Source organism: Morone saxatilis, unplaced genomic scaffold (assembly GCF_004916995.1).
Source record: "Morone saxatilis isolate NCDOM2014 unplaced genomic scaffold, NCSU_SB_2.0 Contig23, whole genome shotgun sequence".
Classification (NCBI taxonomy): domain Eukaryota; kingdom Metazoa; phylum Chordata; class Actinopteri; family Moronidae; genus Morone; species Morone saxatilis.
In genome coordinates, this window is record NW_023339796.1 from 3,429,451 (window position 1) to 3,435,969 (window position 6,519).

A 6,519-nucleotide genomic window follows, 5' to 3' on the forward strand; every position below is an offset into this window, starting at 1 on the left:
TGTGTGTGTGTATGTTTATGTGTGAAGGCGGGTACCATTGTGACCTGTGTCTAGTTCCGACAGTGCCTTTTTCTTTTCCTCCAACTTTTCTGTTGCCTTGTTTTCTGCTGGTTGTTTTTCTCATCGGCTGGCATTCCGTCTAGGGTTCCTACACAGACACGTGGACAGATCCGGAAAACAAATTTTATACGACTGCAAATCTTTAGTCTTGTAGAGTACTGTCAAATATCACACGTGCTGGTGTAGATCTGAAGATCTTCTTGCCTTGATGACAGTCACACTGATTTAAAATGTTAAAGTCCAAGTGAAACAGTTAACATTTAGGTTTAGGAAAGCTTTGAGATTTCAGAATGGAGAATGTGTAGGAGCCCTGAATGCCTCATTTTCATGGCACATGACACATCCAACATATTGTACATAGGTTTTAATATATTTGAGCGCTCTTTTCTATAGAAAAAGACACCAGTGCCGCAGTATCCTTTCTGTGTTGGAATCAAACTCGCCCTAAACTCCAAAATTCAGAAAATGTACAGAAAATATCAGTTTTAACAGACAGAGGCACAAATCGTGTTGTTTGTGTTTCCTTTACATGTGTGAGCTGGTCGCCATTTTGTCAGTTTTGTTGTCGCCTGGTTTCTGTTTGTGCTCTGGGAAGAACGATGGAAATGGCTTTGAGATTGTGGAGAAATGCCTCATGGGGAAGCAATGTTTTTGTACAGGGTAAAACAGACCACCTCAGTACCGCTAAGATGACGACAGCACGTCAAGGATGGACCATCAGGATTGAGATACTTCATATTACTGCTAACACAATGACTGTGAGACATTAAACCAGAAGTGTGTCCAGCAGTCCATCAGAAAGACTCTTGAGTGTCTCTCATCGGGTCCATCAGCGTCTTTTATTGAGCTGACAGCATGTGGAGGCTCTGAATGTCTTGATTGATAAAGCAAGAACTAATGTATGCCATGACAATGCTGTTCTCTCTGTCAGTGTATTTTCCTGTGTTGACTATCAAAGGAGAAATATTTGAATGGAGCAAAAAATGACCCCAACAGGTTACTAAATGATCTGAGCGAGTAGTCTGGGAATAACACACACAATTAAGTCGCATTTTCATACAAAGATGAGTTTTACACGCTAATCAGAGCAGAGACCCAACAAAAGTGACCCATAAACCCATAGGGCTCATTATTTTCTTCTTGTTTATTTTTAAACATCTGAAAATTGGATTTAAAAATTTGCCCGGACAGCACTCCGTTGTTTATGTTTCTTCGCTTTTTCCGTGGGTTTCTGCAGCAGCTCAATTTGTATTTTATCCCCGTTTTAGTCATCACTCTCTCTTTGCAGGAGCATTATCTTAACTGTCAACATCACAAAAGGCTCATATATTCTGCAATCTACAGTGATCAGTGCCCTCTTAACAACTCTGTCCCACTCTGTGAGGACATGAGATCCTGGATTAAAATCCAATTTTTTTTTTAAAAACCTGGGTATTTTTTAGTGAAAGAATTGACTGAAAACGACAAGCCTTATAAATACTGTACTAATAATACTGCTTTGTTGTGTTTTAGCTTTTTTAGCTAAATGTGTTGTGATACTGGTCACTTGTTCATAGCACTGTATAGGTGGGAGGATTGAGCCTTGAAAACCAGAAATGTCACCGATCACTAGCTCATTGGTATCAGTGAACAACCTCCAGCAGATGTTTTAGTTCACTCTGTGATAATTAACAAGTTCTTTTATGCTGGGCAAGACAGATACGTAACTTACAAAGATTCACAAGCCATTGGAAAAAAGCAGGTGTGATAGCTTGACATATTGCCACTGGCAACTGGAAGAACTACAATGTTTGTTCCAGTGTGATTCCTGTTGCAGTGCACTGTGGAAGTTAAATTTGCCCATTTTTAATGTAGCATTATGTGGCATTGTGTGAGCTCCAAATGTGAAGTGAGACTGTTTGTCAGTAGTCAATATAGCATCAATTGATTCCTTTTAAGATGAGGCTTTAGAGACATCAAGTTTCCCCGTTTTTTGTTGTAAAGGAAATCAACCTCCTCTGGATCTGTTTAAATCAAATCATTGTTTCAGCAAAGGCTGACTGAACATTTCCAATCCAATTAAGGTGCTCTGACTGTTGAGATTATTAGCTCTTGAAAATCACACTGGTCCAACGGTCTCTGTTTTTTTCTGGAAAATATCAATATGTTTACAGCAAACGAAGCAGACGAGATTATGGGTGTCACAAAATGTAATTTCAATCTGACAGAATGTGCTTCTGATGTTTCAGTCGGACGTCCATCCTTCCCCTTTAAACAAGAAAGGATGCTGCAGCACTAGATGTGAAACAAATGTTGCACTGATATATTTAAAAAAAAAAATCTGTGTTTATGATATTGATTTATAAAAAGACAGAAAGAAGGAAGGAGAAGAGTGTTATTGTTGCTTCTTTTTAACACGATTTCAGATGACAATGTTATAATTCTGAAAAGTACAACTTACAGAGATGTTTTTCATTCTCGAAAAAGCTTATATGCGTCTCTTTGAAAACGTAACAATTTTATTTACTTGGTATAATATCACCTTGTGTTTTTGTCACTGATGTACGTGCCATTGTTTTATTTTTTATTTTTCTTTGTATGACAAGAAAAAAAAGTGTTTTATTTTCAATACTGCTTCTGTAGTTTTTGCTGTCTCAGATCCAGAAAAAAAACAAGAAAGGAAATAAGGAAGTAAAAAAATGGAAAAGCAGTGAGGCCTTAAGTGACTAAAAGTATTGTTTGTACTTTGACTTTCTGGTCAGCACCCAGATTCATCCGTCTCTGTTGTCTCAGACTCTGATCATTAACTATTACATTCCAAAGAATTGGATCAAATAAATGTTTTAAGTAAAAGCTGCTTTACTGTTTCTTTCCTATATCAGAAAGAATGGTTTGTTTTAAAGTTTGTCCAAAGTACAACCCTCCACTGGTATCTAGTAACAGATACTTGATTTTTGTTAGATTTCATACAGTTTATTGAAGAAACCCATTGAATGTAGCATGTTATTTGACTGACTCTGAGAAATGAGGACATTTAAATATTATATATTATAATATAATGTGATTTATCAATGATGTGTCATCTCTATCATTTTGGGTTGGAAGCCGATATCTCGCACATAGGCCTCTCAAAACCCTGGGAAAATAAAACCCAAAACTACTGCATACCACTAAAAAGTACGAGGGAAAACATGGTGCTTTGAAATTTAGAAGACTCAATTTCCTTCTGCCTGATCCTTAAAAGATTCGGTTTAAGTACAGACCTTGTAATGAGACTGTTTGTCAGCTGCTGTTTTTAAGGCCAATTCCACGACAGCTGGGAAAACCTCGATGTGCCGGGTGAAGACTGTGTCGAAAGCTCCAGAACAGCTAGGAATGGATCTTGTGGTGCCAACTGTGTTTGCAAAAATGTTTCTCACTATTCACAATTCCTCCTCTGGTAGCTTTGTGCAATGCATTATGGGTCTATAAAGTATATCAAAAAGTCTGCATATATACTTATTGAGTGTACTTTGAAAGGGTGAGCTCACTACATACTTATAGAATTATGAAGTCTGGGACAGGGACACAACTAAGGATAAAGAGGAAAGGTTGAAATCCTCTGACATGAACAAAACCTTAGACTCAGGTCTTAAAGGTTGGTTTGGCATTCATATCATAATCACTGTCTGTATGCCATATCACGCTTTGACCACAGAGTGGCAGAATTGCCTCTTGAAACCACGTAAAACAGCAGAATGAATCCAAGACACAAACTAAGTGGATTATTTCTCATAAAACATGTCTGCCTCAGCTCAGAGAATATGTTTTATGGGCTAAACATTCAGCTCAGCTCAACTCAGTCTGATCTCATGTGAACTTCAGTCATGTGGTTTCGTTTAAGGTGAGGTTTCCTGCCCAGAAGTTGGTTTCTGTACCACCTTCCCATACTCTGCTGGCTTTAGCGTCTACAGTTGCACTTATATGCTGTCTCATGTCTGTGTTGCCGTTAGACTGCAGCAATGACTTATCAACCGTCCTGAAGCAGGCATGTTTCTCAATCTATGGAGTCAGGTTAAATGTGGTAGTTTATGAAGCAGCACTTGAAGAACAACTCTTATAATTTGTGCTATTAATCATTTAAAGCATTAGATATGTTACACAAAGTAATGCAATCACAGTACCATGCCTCAGTTGTAAATGTGCATAAACAAACAACACTTCCTTTCCACAACCAATATTTTGTAGCATTAAGGCTGGATTATCAACTGGGCACTATTCACTGTGTATCTAAAGCAAGTGGTTCCTATAAGGCATGGTCTACTTGTCTTGTAGAGCCTCTGTGTTAAAACGTACACAGTACATATTCCTTTAAATACATTTGCATTAAACAAAAGTAAAACAAACAGATGGTAAATAGAAGGCTGAAGCTCATTTTTGTCCCTTAAAGGGTTTATATGGCTATGATACGCATTAGATACAATCAGAGATACATTTGTTTATAAAGATGTAGACCTACTTCCGACCATAATGTGAAAATAGAAAGTACAAAGTAGAAAGTACACAGCAAACACTGTCTGTGTCGTAGCATTTCCCTCTGATGTGTCCTTAAAGAAAGCAGCGGTCATCAGAAGCCTGTGGTTGTGGTTGTTGGGTTTTTGTCTCTGTTATGAATGTCTGTGAAACTGATAGTGAAGAAAAAGCACTCATTAAACTCTCCCTGAACGGATTATTGGAGGTATGCGGCAGGATGATTGTGCAGTGATGTAAAGAAAGTTGTAATGGAGATGGTGAGTGCATGTGTCATCTGGCCTGCCGGCAGCATCAGCTGCTCCAGTCTCATCACACATTTTACAGTGATTACAGAGGCTAAATGTGGGAGGTTGACCGTCAGCTCTGAGTCCCTTCGCTGCTTTACTCTGAAGAGAAAATAGTCTTTGAGTCAACATATGTGTGTCTAGTTTGGAACAGAATTACAAACATTTGGAACATGAATTACAACATGTCTTTGCTTATCTACATCTTCAATTTATTTTACCATGTTGAATTTAAAAGGGATATTTTAATATACTTTAATATATTTTGGATAATGGATTTTATTTTACTTGCGAAATAAAGTAGCTTTAAAGGTTGTTAAATTCATCTTACTGCACATTTTCTTACAGTATTACACAGTATACATTAGGTATTCTGTATCAGCTTGTTCCAGCTCTATATGACTAAGACTCCATGTATTATATGGCATCAACATCCCATCAAATGGAAATATTCTAGATATAATATAGACTAGATAATAGCTTTGGACTGATATATTTGGTATCTTTGCAAATTTTTGGATCTCCAGTAGAAAGGTCTGCACTGACAGACCCACCTGTGAGTCAGTGGGGTTAAAGGTTAGGCCTGTACCATGTTAATAGGCACCAGATGTAGTTGGTAACACGTATTATGTCTGCTCTGGTCCTCCATGACAGAACTTGATCACACAAGCCAGTGATTAAAGCAACTATTTCAAAACCAGAAAAAAAAAGGCCCCAAATGTGCTTAGTACAGGAAAAGAGCAACAATAAAAAAAATTGTATCAGAGACCGCTATCTCAGTTTGCACAGGAAGTGAAGGTGGTGGGTAGCGGAAACACATGTCAAACATGTGGTTGTTAACCTGAAATAACAGGTAGTGTACTGTTAAAGGTATTACTTTTGTATGCAGTTTTTTTAATTCTACTTATTTGACCGAAGCTAAAATCAACAACAAAATAGCTTTAAAGCGCTGGATGGTAGAAGCATTCAGATCCTTTACATAGGTAAAAGTAGCAATACCACAATGTAAGTAACAGTTCTGCATTCAAACTTTCAACCTGATAATAATTAATGGCAAAATATACATTAATAGATAAAAGTAATGCAATAAAAAGTGTAATATTTACCTATGAATTCTAGTGCAGTGCAAGTATAAAGTAGTGTAAAATGAAAGTTAGTTTGTCAGCATGTTTGAGTTCTGTATCAAGCTGTATGGCGGATCAATAGAGGAGGTATTTCTGGTTGGGTTTCCTTCAAACGCACTGCGCTTGCAGTCAGAAGCGAGGTTCTTCCTGCCTCTGCTGGGCCCTGTGAAGGTTTCAGTGTGTAAGAGGATCTATTGGCAGAAATACACAGTGTTGCAATCACCTGAAAAATAAGAATAGTTGTTTTTTGTTACCCAAGAATGAGCTGATTTTATCTAGGGAGCAGGTCCTCTTCCACAGAATCTGCCATGTTCAACCACCATGTTTCTACAGTAGCCCAGAATGGACAAAACTCAAACAGATCTAGATTGGACCACCGTAGCTTCTCCTGCACGCTTGAAAGGGTGAGCTGTATTCAAATGGTTGCAACTAAACCACAGGATGTCACTAAATCTCACACACTTGTCCTTTCACCAACCTGTCCACCTGCAATGTGCACAAACACTGCATTGTCACGTGATTTAACATAGATTTAGGAATATAATTCAATTCAATTCAAT